Below are 17607 nucleotides of genomic sequence, written 5' to 3' on the forward strand. Positions count from 1 at the left end.
CAGTTTTCTCATCGTCAACTTTCCGGAGAGAAACATCTGCCGACGGGCAGGAAGAACGTCGTGGAAAGAGATATGGAGAGATACGGGCTGAGCAAAGAGACGCCAGAGGAGGAATCCTTTCCAAGGTTGGATAAACTTGCTGCTGTGGGAGAAGCATCTGAAGATGCCCACGGAGGTGGTCCCAAAAAGCCACAATCGCCACAATAGTAAAATTGAAGCTGGCACCTGTTGTGGTCTACAGCAGCCAGTGGAACTGGCAGCCGATTCGGACAGCGAGGAAGTTCGGAAGGAAGATGGGCCAGTCCTGGAGTCTGGGGAAGGCTCTGAGGAGGGCTCTGTGTCGGAGGCAGAGAGGGGGCCAGGGCCGTCTGGGAGTTATCAGCTGTCTTCTGAGTCGGATATCAGTGAGGCAGAAGAACAGCTGGAGCCTGTTCCCAGTGTGCGCATGCACAGAATTGCCAGATGAAGAGAACAGCTAAAGAACAGGAGTCGACTTGGGACTAAGGCAACAGGTGGACGGTGAATGGCCCCTCCCAGTGGGAATAAAAGAGGAGCGACAGGGGAGTGGAGTTTGCAGGAGGCCATGAGTCCATTCCTGCATCCTTGCCAAGTGTTGCGGCCTCTGAAAGATCTCGGCCTGGCCCCTCTCCAAGCCTGATAAGGTCGGGAATTGGGAACCACCTGGAAAGACGGTGGGAGAGGAAAGACTTTGCTGGAGAGGAACTCACTGTCAATTAAATAAAAGGGGTTTATCGGGACGAGGACTCGGCTTCGTGCTGTTGGGGAAGCCTAGGCCAGAACAGCACCAGAGCTTGGCAGCAAATGAGGATGCAAGGATGACCCAGCTGTAGGTTCTTCAGAAGTTAACTCAGCCTGCTGATCTCAGACAACATTCAGATTTATGGGCTTGGAAGACCACCAGATCTTCCGACAAGGCCAAAAGAATCATGTCAACGGATCTTGAAAGAAAAGGAAGTCACAAACCTCTGATCTCAAAGCTATTTTGGGCTCTTGGAGGACCCAACACCTCACTGGGACGGCCTCTAGCCTTAGTGCAGGAGCGAGCAGGTTGATCCTGGTTGGTTGATTTGATGGCAGGGATCCCCCCGGGAGATCTGACAGTTTTGGTAGCTTGATCCTTCAACCGTGGCCACGAGCTTGCGATGGCGTTTTCCTTCTAGACCACATTTCCAACCAAAAGATTCTCCTGAGAAGGTCAGGATGTCAACTTGTGGAATCCCCAAATTTCATCCGTGCCAGTGAGGAATTCTGGGAATTCGTTTCGAAGCTCAATTCTCCCCATATTTAGACACCATCAGATTGGGGGAAGTGGAAAGAATATCCAAGAAGTGTCATTCATTCATTCAATCATCTCTATCTCTCTCTCCCTCCCTCCCCCTTTCTCTCTCTCTCTCTCTAGAGTGGGGGAAGTGGAAAGAATACCCAAGAGATATTCATTCATTCATTCATATATCCCACCCCCTCTTTCCCTCCCTCCCTGTCTCTAGATTGGGGGAGGTTGAAATCGACTATTGAAGAGGTGTCATTGATATATATACACCTGTCTCTCTTTATCTATGACTCTCTCTCTACACACACACACACACACACACACACACACACACACACACAGACGTTGTGGTGAGCGGAGCTGGCAGCAGATTGGGACAATGAGGAGTTTGGGGAGGAAGATGGGCCAGTCCTGGAGTCTGGGGAAGGCTCGGACGAGGGCTCTGTGTCAGAGGCAGAGAGGGGGCCAGGGCCATATGCCAGTTATCAGCTGCCTTCGGAGTCAGACATCAGTGAGGCAGAAGAACAGCTGGAGCCTGTTCCCAGTGTGTGCATGCGCAGAGTGTCCAGACGAAGGGAACAGCTAAAGAACAGGGGTCGACTTGGGAATAAGACCACAGGTGGACGGTGAATGGCCCCTCCCAGAGGGAATAAAAGAGGAGCGACAGGGGAGTGGAGTTTGCAGGAGACCATTAGTCCATTCCTTCATCCTTGCCAAGTATTGCGACGTCTGAAAGATCTCGGCCTGGCCTCTCTCCAAGCCTGATAAAGGTCGGGAATTGGGAACTACCTGGAAAGACGGTGGGAGAGGAAAGACTTTGCTGGAGAGGAATTCACTGTCAATTAAATAAAAGGGGTTTATCGGGACGAGGACTCGGCTTCGTGCAGCTGGGGAAGCCTAAGTCAGAACAACACACAATAATATTCTTCTTCTTCTTCTTCTTCTTCTCCTTCTTCTTCCTTCTTCTTCTTCTTCTTCTTTCTTCTTCTTTCTTCTTCCTTCTTCTTCTTCATTCTAGGCATTGCCTATCCACTTCAGGATGAAGGCCTCTTCCACCTGTTTCCAAGCGAGCTTCCTTTTGCCAATTGAGCCCACGAAACATACACACGGATCTCCCAAGTGCCACGTTAAGAACACACAGCTGTAGAGGACCTGCACCGCCTGCCTGATAACACACCGGCACGGCCCACGCAATGCCCAGAGAGTTCTCTGATGGACCCTCATCCACCTCAAAGCAGATGTGCTCCGTTCTGTTGCCGCTGTAACACAAATCCATCCATGAATTCAGCCGGAGACTGCAGGCTGTGGAATCGGATGGGAAGAGGGCTAACATAGGGGCAACTACCAACCCCATCATTCCCTGCTGTCAGCCCTTTGAGGTAGGCCAGGTCAGGAAACAAGACACGAGGCATCCTGGTAATCTTTACTGATACGGGCTACCCTAACAGGATCTGACAACGTGGCTCCTTCTGTCCTTCGTATACCAAAGAGAATCAATAGACAGAAATCTTGAGCTTCTTCCGCATGCATTCCCGTTTTCCTGGGGTAAGTTCATATTTTCCCCACATCCTGCCATGACAGGTAGTCCCCGGCTTACAACAGTTCCTTTAGTGACCGTTCAAAGTTACGACGGCATTGAAAAAAGTGACTTAGGACTGGTTCTTCACATATACGAACAGCTGCAACATCCCCCAAAATTCAGGTGCTTGGCAACTGGTTCATATTTATGACGGGTTGTAGTGTCCTGGGGGAGTGACATGATCCGCTTTTGCGACCATCTGACAGGCAAAGTCAACGAGGAATCCAGATTCACGTAACAACCGGTTTACGAACTTGACAAATGCAATGGTTCACTTAACACCGGTGGCAAGTTTAGTCGTAAAATGAGGCAAAATAACATGTCAGGCTTGCAGCCATCTTTTATTTCGGATCTTTGACCTGCCACACTTTCTATGATTCTACTATGTGTTTTCTATGGTGGGAAAACGGGAGGGGGGATTGTACGGAGTTAGATGATATGTAACCATAATGACGTTCTTTCTAGAAAACCAAGGTCATCCTTTGTCTTTGCACCTCTGCACCTGACCGGAACTGGATGGGTGGAACTGCCAGTATAGCAGGGGAACATAGGACCATGGGATGGACTTCTGGGTGTGGGGGCAAGGTGTTATATGTGATATGGGGGCAAGATCTTGAACTTCCAACTGGGTGGGGAAAACTGAGAAGCTTTCAGATTCGGGTTTTCCCAGCTGTGCCAACATGTCTCTCTTCATCAATTGGAACTTTGAGCAATACTTTGCCTCGGACTCTGATTTACTTTTGGACCCTATTTGGAACCCTGACATACAGTTTCTTTAGTGACCGTTCAAAGTTACGACAACATTGAAAAAAGTGATTTAGGACCAGTTTTCATATAAACGCGCACTGCAGCACCCTCCAAATTCAGATGCTTGGGGACTTCCGGGGTGGGACCTTGCTGATGGCGGCAGCTTAACGAGCTGCCCCCGGGTTTCTGGTCGCGTTATCTGCCTAAATACCTGGTAGATAAACTCATTCTTCAGGCAAAGAAGAGTGAGAGAGAGATCCAGCTGGTAAGAGCTTTTCTTTGAAGTTTGCAGCTTTTTTTTTTTTGCTGCAAATGGAAGGGGGGGGGCAATCGAAGGCTGAATCACATCTCCGTGCCAGAAACCTCTGCTGTATCTATTACGGCGCAAAGTAAGGATCCTCCACTTAGGACAATTTTTGATATATTTATTTGAGATTAATACAAGCAGAGTCCATACCTGAGAACCTTATCTGCCTTAAAAAAAAAAAAAAATCCTAGCTTCATTTTTACAAGAGCTTCCTTCGTGCACGGGGTTTTTTTTTTTCTTAAAAAATAAGCTCCTAAAATGGCGATTGTGCCACATTCCTAACTATCCGGCAAAGAACAGTGATAAAAAAGATCAAAGGAACAGCCAGCCAGCAGTCTCTTACTAATTAGTTTCACTTCTCTGAAGAGCTTACAAGATTTTTTTCTTATCAACTTTTAAAAGTTTTAAAAGACTCCTCGTTAATATAGAGACATTCCAAACAGAGATGAATATGCTGAACTGTTTTGTTACAATGCTAATCTTTTGAAACCTGCTTTGTTACAATGCCCTTTTCTAAAACCTTTTGAAAAACCTCTAAGAACAAATAAAGGGGGGACTTAATACTTTCTTTCCTCGTAAGCTACACAGCGGGCCAGTAGAGTTTGAATAATTGTTGAATAATTGTTTGAAGAAAAGATATAATGGCATCAAAATTAAATCCGGGGAAACCTCTTCTTAGGACTACATCTCACACACTTGGCACAAAGTCGCAGCTTCCACCCTCTATGCCCCCTACTGGAGATTTGCTAACTAAAGAACTTTTTTTTGAAACTTTCAGAGAATTCAGAGAGGAGATAAAGAAACTTAAAGCAGACTTATATGATAAGCTTGATACTAAGATTGCCAAAACAAATGATGGGACTTGTAACTGTATTGACAGAATACGTTCGTGGAATGGAAGATAAGCTAGAGGTTCTTGATGAAGCCAACACTAATTTGACTTCCAAAACTGAAGTGGTGCAACAAAGAGTTGAAAACGCTGAAAAACAAATTGTTATGATACAGTACAGACAGATGGAGCTTGCATTAAGAGTCAGGGGGCTGCGGGAAGACAAACAGGAGAACTTGAAGCAGATTTTTTCAGAGGCTTTTAACCGTCTGGTGGAAAGACCGGGGTCCAACTTTGACTGGCAGATCGAAAAAATTTATCGCGCTAACTCTTGGGTGGCAAAACAGAAGCAGCTCCCCCGAGATGTAATTATATACTTTGCTACAAGAGAGTTCAGAAACATGATACTACAAGAGTCTTATAATACCAGGCTTCAAATTGGCGGACAGGACTTGATTGTCTTGAAAGAAATACCACCCCAAATGCTAAGAGCCAGGAGAGATTATGCTTTTCTAGTGGAAGAACTCAGAAACCGTCAGATACAGTATAGGTGGGATGTGCCATTTGGTATCATAATTACATTTGATAAGCAAAAATATCGTCTCAACTCTGTATGGGAAGCCCGAGATTTCTATCACAAGATCCTGAAGGTGGGACACCCTGAATCATCTGGATCTGGAGAAAGACCACGAGAAGGACAAGATAAACAGCAAATCACACAACTACCAGACAAAAAGCACCATTTCCTCCTTCCGGAAGGGCAAGGGGTCAGGGAACAAAGATCTAGCCGTATGACTACCAGACGAATGGGAAAACAAGGTACACTGCAACAACCTCAATAATCACCGGCCATTGATCAAGGAGTTGTGGTCTGAACTCTTTACAGAAGAGAAAAAAAATATTTCACTATTTCAAACAGTTCAAGAACGATATAATTTGTCTGCAAGAAATTCATATCAAATCAACTGATCAAAAATATCTGTTCAATCCCGAACTTGGTCAATATTCTGTGACCTCTGCTATGGAAAAGAAAAATGGTATAGTTGTATACTTAAGAAAAGACATTAAGGCTGAATTAATTGAAGCAAATCCCTTTGGAAGATATACCGCATTAGACCTAATTCTAGAAGGGAAAAAGACTTGATGGACAACTTCGAATTGAGAAATGTTTGGCGAGAAAGAAACGCAGAGGCATATGACTTCACCCCTTTTTCTGATGGACATCAATCCCTTTCAAGGATTGATTTTATACAATCACTAATGATTTATTTTCCAGGTGAAGAAGACAAAGATTGCGGCGAGGGTCCTTTTGGACCATAACCCAGTCTGGACGGAATTGGGAAGGGTAGTGCAGGCAAGAAGATCTTGGAGGTCGAATGAGAGTTTATTTAGATATGAAAAGTATATTAATGATTTGTAAAAAATTGCCATCTGATACTTTGTTCTGAATACGATAAGGGTATATTCATGGAATTTGTAGGGGATGTAAGTAAAGCATATATGAGAGGAGTACTGATGAATATAAACAAAATACATAGACATAAACAAGGGCAAAAACGAAAAGAATTGGAAGAGGAAATCAAAAGAAAAATTTGAAATGTATCCAAATTATGTTATAGAGGGAAGGAGGTACAAAGGGGACAAAATTAAGGGTTTTAGACATAGACAGATACTTAGATAAAGAGATAATACCCCTAGTTAGAGAAGAGTACAGGCAAAAGTTGAACCACAATAACCTCTGGGGAAATCCTGCAGGTAATCAAACAACTAAGATTAGGAACAATGTAAACTGCTTAAAGTTTGTGTAATGGCAAGAAGCTGAGTTCAACGCAGAGATTTTACTTTTTTTCTTTTTTCTTTCTTTTTTTTAAAAATTTCCTTGGTTTTAATATATTTAGACTGTGTTTGATAAAAAGCTATACTGTGTACGGGCTCTGGGAAGTCGGGGGGGAAGGGAGGTGGGGTCATAGGGGGGAGGGGGGGAGGGGGGGAAATATAGTATGTGCTAGATTTTAAAGTACATGATTGCACTTGTATACTGTTGCCTTTTAATTCTAGTGTAAAAATAAGAAGCTGAATATATTGATAGATAGTAGAAATACACCGAAGGGAGGAGCAGAGGGAAAGAAGAAAGAGGGGTAGAGAGGTGGGAGAGAGGATCGGAGGGAGGGTGAGATGGAAGGGAGGGAGTGTATTGGGAGAAAGGAGTGGATACAGGGGGAGGGGAAGTAGGAGAGGGGAAGGTTGGAGGGGAGAAAGGAAAGTTGGAGGGGGGCGAAAGAAAGGGTGTATGAAGGGTTGAAGTGGTATATTGGGTTTGTATTTTGGGGAGTATTGTTGACAAGGATGGCTGTGTTTATTGCTCAATGTTATATGGCCCCGGTTATGCACAGTATATCTGTGACTGTATGAAATGAAAATGAAAATGAAAATAAAACATATTAATTAAAAAAAAAAGGGAAAAAAAAAGACATTAAGGCTGAATTAATTGAAGCAAATCCCTTTGGAAGATATATCGCATTAGACCTAATTCTAGAAGGGAAAAAGACTTGATGGACGACTTCGAATTGAGAAATGTTTGGCGAGAAAGAAACGCAGAGGCATATGACTTCACCCCTTTTTCTGATGGACCATCAATCCCTTTCAAGGATGATTTTATACAAATCACTAATGACTTATCTTCTAGGGTGAAGAAGACAAAGATTGCGGCGAGGGTCCTTCGGATCATAACCCAGTCTGGACGGAATTGGGAAGGGTAGTGCAGGCAAGAAGATCTTGGAGGTCGAATGAGAGTTTATTTAGATATGAAAAGTATATTAATGATTGTAAAAAATTGCCATCTGAATACTTTGTTCTGAATACGAATAAGGGTACATTCATGGAATTTGTATGGGATGCAAGTAAAGCGTATATGAGAGGAGTACTGATGAATATAAACAAAATACATAGACATAAAGAAGGGCAAAAAACGAAAAGAATTGGAAGAGGAAATCAAAAGAAAAATTTGAAATGTATCCAAATTGTGTTAATAGAGGGAAGGAGGTGTTTCAACAGGAGGAGATTTAAAAGGCATTCCGGGAATTTTTTTTTACAGAACTGTACAAAGGGGACAAAATTAAAGGTTTAGATATAGACAGATACTTAGATAAAGAGAAAATACCCCTAGTTAGAGAAGAGTACAGGCAAAAGTTGAACCAATAAATAACCTCTGGGGAAATCCTGCAGGTAATCAAACAACTAAGATTAGGAACAATGTAAACTGCTTAAAGTTTGTGTAACGGCAAGAAGCTGAGTTCAACGCAGAGATTTTACTGACTTTTTTTCTTCTTTTTTCTTTCTTTTTTTTTAAAAATTTCCTTGGTTTTAATATATTTTAGACTGTGTTTGATAAAAAGCTACACCGTGTACGGGCTCTGGGAAGTCGGGGGGGGGGGGAAGGGAGGTGGGGTCTTAGGGGGGAGGGGGGAAATAGAGTATGTGTTAGATTTTAAAGTAACACGATTGCACTTGTATACTGTTGCTCTTTAATTCTAGTGTAAAAATAGGACAAGCTGAATATATTGATAGATAGTAGAAATACACCGAAGGGAGGAGTAGAGGGAAAGAAGAAAGCGGGAAGAAGGGTGGGAGAGAGGATTGGAGGGAGGGCGAGAAGGAAGGGAGGGAGTGTATTGGGAGAGAGGAGTGATAGAGAGGGAGGGGAAGTAGGGTAGAGGGGAATGTTGGAGGGGAGAAAGGAAAGTTGGAGGGGGGGTGAAAGAAAGGGTGTATGGAGGGTTGAAGTGGTATATTGGGTTTGTATTTTGGGGAGTATTGTTGACAAGGATGGCTGTGTTTATTGCTCAATGTTATATGGCCCCGGTTATGCACAGTATATATGTGACTGTATGAAATGAAAATGAAAATAAAACATATTTACAAAATTCAGATGCTTGGCAATTGGTTCATATTTATGACGGGTTGCAGTGTCTTGGGGCCACGTGATCAGTCAAGGGAATCCAGATTCACGTTACTAACTTAACAAATGCAACGATTCACTTAACAACGGTCGTAAAACGGGACAAAATAACAAATATTTCACTTTGCCACATACATTTGGAGTTCAATTGTGGTCGTAACTCGAGGACTACCTGTACAGTAGTTTCAAGGCCATTTCTGGGGTCCTCTACGTTTCAAGAAAGACCGGTGGGAGATCAAAAGCAGAGCCACGCCTGCATGGAACATTCTAGATATCTCTTCCAGCTCTTTCCATTCTCTGAACGAACACCGACTTCATCGTTGTCTCACCAATTGGGATTCCCAAGAAGGTTCTGCTAAACTTTGAATCGTGTGCCAATCATGGCTTAAAGATACCCCCATTCCGTTCCACCGAGAAGGTTGTGAAGCTCAGCTGGGCATTCTTCGGCGTTTCCCGTGAGGACAGATGCCATTTTTGTCGTTTCCTTTTCAGGCTACAAAAGCTGCGTGTATTTCAGACTTCTCCGATTCCAGAAACGGATCCCGTCTTTCGACCAAGTCCGAAAAAAAAACCCCACGTCCTATCAGATAGTCTCTGAGCCACAGGGTGTAGAGTGTCGGCATTCAGGCTAATCTCCTGCTTCGTCTAGTGGGGTGCCAGGAAGATGCCAGGGCTTCAATTACAGCACGGTGATTGTGGCTGTCTTCGGGCTGGGGGCCTCCTGAGGAAGGGCTCTGTCCTCACCTCCTGGAAGAGTGGCTGCCTGCAGGAGAGAGGGAGAGAAAGAAGAGGGGAGGGGGGTGGTCTCAGTTAAAGTGGAAATCGGAAACTGGCAGAGCAGCATTTCTCAACTTGGGCATCTTGAAGATGGGTGGACTTCAACTCCCAGAAATTCCCCGGCCAGCTTCCTGTTGGTTGCTTTCTTGGAGACGTTTCATTACCTGACTAGGTAACATCATCAGTGCTAGAAGGGAGTGGGCGTTGGGAGAAAGGAGGAGGAGGAGGAAGGAGGAAGAAAAAGGAGGACTGTGGGTTCTTGGTGCTCTTTTTATTATTTGCAGACATTTCATTACCCAACTAGGTAACGTCATCAGTGCTAGAAGGTAGTCGGAGTTTGGAGGAGGAGGAGAGGAGGAAGAAGAGCAGGAGGAAGAGGAGGAGGAAAAAAAGAGTATTGTGAGGTCCTTGGTGCTCTCTGAGCTTGGTGGTTTCCTTTGCAACTCGTGTTCCAAACGGTTGACCCAACTTGGGAAAGGAGGCGTTTCACAGTGTCACCTCTGCTCATTCTTAAATCCTTGGCTAATTAATATTCTGAATTGCTGGCATTATTTTAACCGCCCAAATCTCAGGACATTACTAAGTCCTACGAGATTTTTGCAGAACATCTTGTAAACATTTGAGTGAGCACACCATGCTCTGCTAGGAATTTTTAATTTGAAACAGGGGCACCCATGAATGATTTGCATGAGCCAAAGCGCCCACTGGCTTCATGTTTCTGATTGAGGGTTTACATATGATGATTATAAATCTGCTAAAAAATAAAAGTTGACTCAGTAACCTACATGTTTCATTTTTCTACATAATAAAAACCAAATCTTTTTTTTTAATTGGATAATGTTTTTATTTTCCATTTTTCCATTTTCATACACTCACATATATACTGTGCATAGCCAACGCCATACAACATTAAACAATAATCACAGCAATTCCTCTTGTCAGCAATACCTCAAAAATAGAAACCCAATATACCTCTTCCACTCTCCATACACCTCTTTCTTCCACCCCCTCCAACTTTCTATCTTCCCTCCATCATCCCCCTCTACCCTACTTCCCCTCCCCCTCTCTACATAATAAAACCAAATCTGATAATCTTTTCTGATGCATTAATGGTGATGTGTTTGTGAAGAATATAACATGGATCATTTTTAAAAAAAATAAAAATTGTTAATTGTCTCTAAAGAAAGCCTTAGCTCAATATTAACTAGCATCCCCAAATTCAGCATTTGAATAAAGATTATATTTATATTCAATAAATGTAAAAAGAAGAAATCTGAATTGCCAGCGTCTATGGCTAAGCAATATTCATGCAGATGAATTATTAGGATCGGTCAAAAAGACTAAACGAATAGCAGAGACGCTTGCCAGGCAGAAGGCCAGCACATCTGGAGGACACCAATTTGTCGGAGGTTCGTGAAGAAAGAAAATTGGAACATTTTTAAGGAGCGCGGACGACGTGGCAAAAAAAACCCCAAATTATTACCGTTACCCCTACATGGCACTGGACCTGGATATCTGAGAGACCGTCTCCTGCTACACACCTCCCAACAGCCGATAAGAACTCACAGGTAAGGCCTCCTCCGGGTGCCGTCGGCCGGACAATGCCGGCTGGCGACCACTCGGGGAGAGCCTTTTCTGTAGCTGCTCCAGCTCTATGGAACGAGTTACCAGCAGAGATCCGGACCCTTCCCACCGTTGGGGCCTTCCTAAAAGCCACCAAAAACCTGGCTGTTCCGGCAGGCCTGGGTTGCTGACTCAAATCAGGTCAATCCCCAATTAACCGGATGTATGTTGTGTTTTTAAACTGTGTGTATTGTTTTGTGTTCTCCCCCTGTATGTTATTTTATTTCATTCGTACTTGTAAGCCGCCCTGAGTCCCCCGGGATTGGGCGGCGTATAAACCCATTAAATTGCTAATTGCTAATTGTTTCAAGGGAAATAAGACCTCCCTGGATAATAAGCCCGATTGGGCTTTTGAGTGCATGCGCTAAAATAAGCCCTCTCCGAAAATATTGCCACATAGCAGCTGGGACCAGGCTCGCCGTCTCCTGCACCTCAAAATAATAAGCGGAGCAAGAAGATAAGGTGGAAAAAAAGAAAATTTGAAATGAAATGCAGGCAGATGGTTTTCACTGGGATTTATAGTTACAAAGAAAAAGCAGAACAAAGGGAATGATTTCCCCCCACCCCCAAAGAAAAAGAAATCACAAGGAAAGGTACCAGAATAATAAAATGAATACTCTGAAGAAAGATATGACAACCATAAAAACAGGGAAAAGGAAAAAGAAGTTAGAAGAAAGGGGGGAGAAGAAGAAAAAGAAGCAAAAGGATGAAACGTGAAATTCTTGAGAACCCAAAAGAAAATGGATAAAAGAGGAAGAAAGGGAAAAAGTTGCATTGGTAGATTAAAGGGAAGAGGAGCACGATTGATATTGTTATGCAACTAATTAAGAAATAAAGAAAGTATAGTCCATTGTTAATTGTAGACAAATTGAAAGAAATAGGTGGTATAGGTGGCACCTTGCTCAATAGTAGTAACCGTGAGAGGGATCTTGGAGTCCTAGTGGAGAACCATTTAATAAGAGCCAGCCGTGTGCAGCAGCTGCCAAAAAAGCCAACACAGTTCTAGGCTGCATCAACAGAGGGAGAGAATCAAGATCACGTGAAGGGTTAATACCACTTTATAAGGCCTTGGGAAGGCCACACTTGGATATTTGCATCTACATGGTTGCCACCATGTAGAAAAGATTTGGAGACTCTAGAAAGGGTGCAGAGAAGAGCAACAAAGAGGATTAGGGGACTGAAGGCTGAAACATATGAAGAATGGTTGCAGGAACTGGGTATGTCTAGTTGAATGAAAAGGAAGGACCAGGGGAGACATGATAGCAGTCTTCCAATATCTCAGGGGTTGCCACAAAGAAGAGGGGAGTCAATTATTCTCCAAGGCACCTCAAGGCAGAACACGAAGCAATGGGTGAAACTAACCAAGGAGAGAAGCCACTTAGAACTGAGGATAAATTTCCTGACAGTTAGAACAATTAACCAGTGGAATAACTTGCCTCCAGAAGTTGTGAATGCTCCAACACTGGAAAGTCTTTAAGAAGATGTTGGATAGCCATTTGTCTGAAACGTATAGGCTTCCTGCCTAAGCAGGGGGTTGGACTAGAAGACCTCCAAGCTCCCTTCCACTCTGCTATTGTATTGTATAAATGCTCTCTATGTCAAAATGTAAGTAGAGGATAGATATTGTTTATAGAAAAATAGACCAATAGAGAAATATGAAACGATAATTTGGTGTCATTTTTGAAGGGGCAATTGAAGATATCATTTATGTACTAAGAAAAAAAACGAGTATAAACATGGAAAATGATGGAAGAAAATAATTTTGGCAGAAAGTTAAAACAAAGCTATGATGTAAAATGGGATTAGATGAAGGAGAGGACGTCAAAAGGAAGATCCGTTCTACCCTTTTTTGCTATAATATGTGTAAAGTTGTATGAAAATAAAAAATAAAACTTTGAAAAGAAAAATAATAAGTAAGGCCAAGCGCTTATTTCGGAGGGTCAAAAGAACAATGTCTTATTTTCGGGGAAACGCGGTTATTATTATTATTATTGTCCTTACTTTGCTTGTTTCTCGTGGACTTCCGAAAGAGTTGGGGCGAGGGCTGGGTGGGGTTCAGACGGCAGAAGTGGGGGGCGATGGATGGGAGCTTCCCTCTGGCGGGCCGGAGTTCTGGAAATCCGGGGCGCAGGGCAGTTTGGGTTTGCGGGCAAAGCCCGGGTGGGATGCGCTGCAAGGAAAAACAGAGGAAAAAGGGAGGGATGAAAACTCTTTCATTGTGGTGAGGTAGGAGAAGAAAAGGAGAGCTGACCAGGTTTTAATAGGCAGTCATAGCTCAGTGTTCTGCCCCCCCTTCTCCGCTCGTTAACAGACGACAGGCAACAAACTTAAAAGGAACTCTCTTTATCAGTTCCCGCTCAGCTGGCCGCGAGCCCAAAAATAACATAAATAAAATCTCTGACGAGATAACAGAATACCAAACAAAAACTCTTACAAAGCAATTGCACTTCTCCAAGTGTCTCCTTGAATCAGGGGTACAGAAAGCAAATCACTTCTCCAAGTGTATCTCAAATAAACCACGGCCGATGATCAATCATGTTGAACGAATGAAGGAACGTTGACCTCCTGCAACCAGGGTGTGCACCATCCATCCTTTTATCACCAGAATACGCCACTAACGAGCCCCAGCTGCATTGGTAATCTTGCATCCCGGAAAGACTCACAGAATAGTCACAACAGCTCAGGGTTGAAACGGAGGGGTCCTGGCTGATCTCTGTGATGAACCAAGGTGTGGCACGAAAGCAACACAGCCAGAGAACAGGTCTAACTCCCCTGTATTGCTCCAACTGTGCCCCCAAACTTCCCCACATTTACTACAAGTCCTGAGCAAAGCTCTCGCAAGCACTTTCTGGCTGCGAGGAGTGCGGTGAGCAAGATTAGCCACATGTAGACATATGCCCCTCCCACTGGCACCTTCTTACATCTCAGTACCCAGGTGTGCCTGGTGAAGAAGGGCAAGGCACTCTCCTCCTCGTAGCTGTCTCAGTCTGCGTTGTTCTCCGCCTTCTCCCCCACTCTCCGTGCTCTCGGATCAGGAGGGGGTGGTCCTTGCTCTTCACCCAAGCTCTGTCTCTCCTGCTCCTCTACAAGTTTACTACAATCCCTGGAGCAATGCTCTCTCACACACGCCTTCTGGCTGCGAGTAGCGCAGTAAGCAAGGTTAGCCCCACATAACCCAAACAGTAACCAGAGCAAAGAGTTTAGTGAGGCAGGCAAAGGGGGAAACTCCACAGGACAAAGCACTGTAATCTCCAGGCCTCGGCAAGTCCACACGAGGCTCCACATATTCTATGCTTGTTCCCGACAAATATAGATTGGAATATAGAACAGAATAGAAAACGGATTGGAAGAGACCTGGAGGTCTTCTAGTCCGCCCCCTGCCCAAGGAGACATTGGTTCTCCCTGTTGGAAAAGTTTCTTCTAATTTCTAGGTTGGATCTCTCCTTGATCAATGGAATGGAATAACAGAGTTGGATGGGACCCTGGAGGTCTTCTAGTCCAGACCCCTTCTGAAGCAGGAGACCTTCTACCATTCCAGACAGTCTCCTCTTAAAAAATAATTGTTGGAGCATCCCCACTTCTGGAGGCAAGCAGTGATTGTTCTGATTATCAGCAAACATTCGTTAGGTCTAGTTAGTTGCTTCTCTCCTTCATCTGTTTCCACCCATTATTAGGCTGATCCCCACTCTTCTTTGGGGCAGCCCCCCAGATATTGGAAGACGCTATCTTGTCATCCTTGGTCCTTCTCTTCACTAGCTTGGGAGGATCCCTGTGCTACAAACCATCAAAAGGAGCAATTTTGCTGGCTGAGAAAAATTAATGTGGATTAATGTGGACTCCATTAATGTGTGAGCCGAGGTGGCGCAGTGGTTAATGCAGCACTGCAGCTACTTCAGCTGACTGCAGTTCTGCAGTTCGGCTGTTCAAATCTCACCGGCTCAAGGTTGACCTCAGCCTTCCATCCTTCCGAGGTGGGTGAAATGAGGTACCCAGACTGTGGGGGCGATAGGCTGACTCTGTAAACCACTTAGAGAGGGCTGAAAGCCCTATGAAGCGGTATATAAGTCTAACTGCTATTGCTATTTCCACCCTGGAAGGAATCAACGGCCAGCGGCTTCGGTTTCCAGGGGATGTCCTGCACGGTTGCACATCTCAGTTCCCCCCCCCCCAATTATCGCCTTCGCCTTGGGATTCAGCAAACAATGAATCATGTTAAAAGGGTGGAAGAGCACATCAATCAGACAAGCATGTTGGCATAAAGCTGGAAGGCCAGTTTGCTCACCTTCTATGAACAATCCCCACCGGGGTATCTCTTGGCTGAAGATCTCGCCCAATTATTCCGGCCCCAGGAGAAGGCTTTGACCAAACACGACCCGGCTGATGGAATCTGAGTTTGTTTTGTTTATTTCCCCCAAGCATTCACTGAGAAAAAAAGAAATGAGTTTCCAAGCGGCCGTTTTCAATTGTTGGGTCTCCAACTGCCTTGTCTTCCTTGGATGTAATAATGTTCTGACCGAGGCTTCTCGAGAGCATGAAAGAAACTCCTTGTCCTGACAAAAAAAACCCTTTTATAGTGAATTCTGCTCATTCACCTCCAGCAAAGTCTTTCAAGGGAGGATTTACAGGTCAGGACCTTCTCTGGCTTGGAGAGCTGACAGGCTGATCTCAGTCATAAGTACAAGTCAGTTGCCAAACGCCTGAATTTTGATCACGTGACCACGGGGATACTGCAACGGTCGTAAGTGTGAAAATGGTCACGATAAGCCACTCTTTTCGGGTGCCGTTGTATCTTCGAATTGTCACTAAAACGAATAGTTTGTACGTCTACCAGTACCTCATAGTACTGGTAGGCGCAGCCGAGGTGGCGCAGTGGTTAGGGTGCAGCACTGCAGGCTACTTCAGCTGACTGGAGTTCTGCAGTTTCACCGGTTCTAATCTCACCCGGCTCAAGGTTGACTCAGCCTTCCATCCTTCCGAGGTGGTGAAATGAGGACCCAGACTGTGGGGGTGATATGCTGGACTCTGTAAACCACTAGAGAGGACTGAAAGCCCTATGAAGCGGTATATAAGTCTAACTTGGCTATTGATTTGCTAATCTGCACCGGCTCAAGTTGACTCAGCTTCCATCCTTCTGAGGTGGGTAAAATGAGGACCCCGGATTGTTGTTGGGGGCGAGTATGCTGACTCTGTAAACCGCTTAGAGAGGGCTGAAGCCCTATGAGCGGTATATTAAATCTAACGCCATTGCTATTGCTAAAGTCCAGTGATAGAGAACCTTTCTGGCACTGAGGCTCAAACCAGATTGCGTGTTCGTGTCTGTTCGGTGTGTGCCAGAATGCCAGAACCCAAAACAGCTGGCTGGTGCAGCATGTCTGTTTTTTGGACGGTTTGGGCTGTTTTTGGGACCATTTTCATTCCGTTTTTTCAGGCTGAAAATGGCCTGAAACAGCTCAAAAAATATAAACGGCCCCAAAAACGGCCTGTTTTTTGGCTGGTTTTGGCCAGGTTTTGGCCCAATTTTCAGGCTGTGTTCTGGCGCTCTGACATTGTGGAGACCAGCTGACTGGCATGCATGTGTGCCGGAAATCAGAAGAGCAGGTGTGAGGTGCACATGCCAACAGAGAGGGCTCTGCGTGCCACTTCTGACACGCGTGCCATACGTAGGCCATCACGGTTATAGTCCTTCAAGGCTGTAAGAAGAGGCAACGAAGAAGATTAGGGACTGGAGGCTCAACACAGGATGAATGGTTGCAAGCACTCCGTATGGCTGATCTAGGGAAGAGAAGGACCAGTATGAGGGGCTGCCCCAGGGAGGAGGGGGTAAAGGGTCTCCAAAGCACAAGAAAGAGAAAAAGGAAAGAAAGAAAACAGAAAGAAAGAAGAAGGAAGGAAGGAAGGAAGGAAGGAAGGAAGGAAGGGTGGGAAGGAAGAAAAGGGGACAGAAGGAAGGAAAAAATAATAAAAAAAGAAAAAAGAGATATATGGTTGATCTAGTGAAGAGAAGGACCAGGGGAGACAGGAGAGCATCTCCCAATATTTGAGGGACTGCCCCAGAGAGGAAGCTATTTTCCAAAGCACAAGAAAGAGAGAGGGGGGGGGGAAGGAGGGAGGGAGGGAGGGACAGAGAGAGAGAGAGAGAGAAGGTGGAAGGGATGGAAGGAAGAAAGGAAAAAATAATGAAAAAAGAAAAAAAGAGACATGGCTTGTTTAGAGAAGAGAAGAACCACGGGAGACAGGATACCATCGATATTTGAGGGGCTGCCCCAGAGAGGAGGGGATCAAGTTATTCTCCAAAGCACAAGAAAGAGAGAAAGAAAAGAAAGAAAGACAGACAGAAGAAAAAGAAAGTGGAAGGAAAGTGGAGGGAGGGAAGGAAACATAACAAAAACAGAAAAAAGAGAGACATGGCTAGCCTAGGGAAGAGAAGGACCAGGAGAGACAGGAGAGCATCTTCCAATATTTGAGGGGCTTCCCCAGAGAGGAGGGGGCCAAGTTG

At 44.7% G+C, this 17607-nt stretch overlaps 1 protein-coding gene across 1 annotated transcript in view; it reads right to left on the minus strand.

Moving 5' to 3' along the window:
* Positions 1 to 8821: 8821 nt before the first annotated feature.
* The window catches only part of ARMC9 (armadillo repeat containing 9), a 103211-nt gene continuing 94425 nt past the window's right edge, over positions 8822 to 17607 (minus strand). The window contains exons 20-21 of the mRNA XM_032224930.1: positions 13113 to 13281; positions 8822 to 9474 (exon numbers count right to left, since the gene is read on the minus strand). The gene's annotated coding sequence lies outside the window, so the exon portion shown is untranslated. The remainder of the gene's footprint in view (positions 9475 to 13112; positions 13282 to 17607) is intronic.

The sequence above is a fragment of the Thamnophis elegans genome, chromosome 10, assembly GCF_009769535.1.
Source record: "Thamnophis elegans isolate rThaEle1 chromosome 10, rThaEle1.pri, whole genome shotgun sequence".
Taxonomy (NCBI): Eukaryota; Metazoa; Chordata; class Lepidosauria; order Squamata; family Colubridae; genus Thamnophis; species Thamnophis elegans.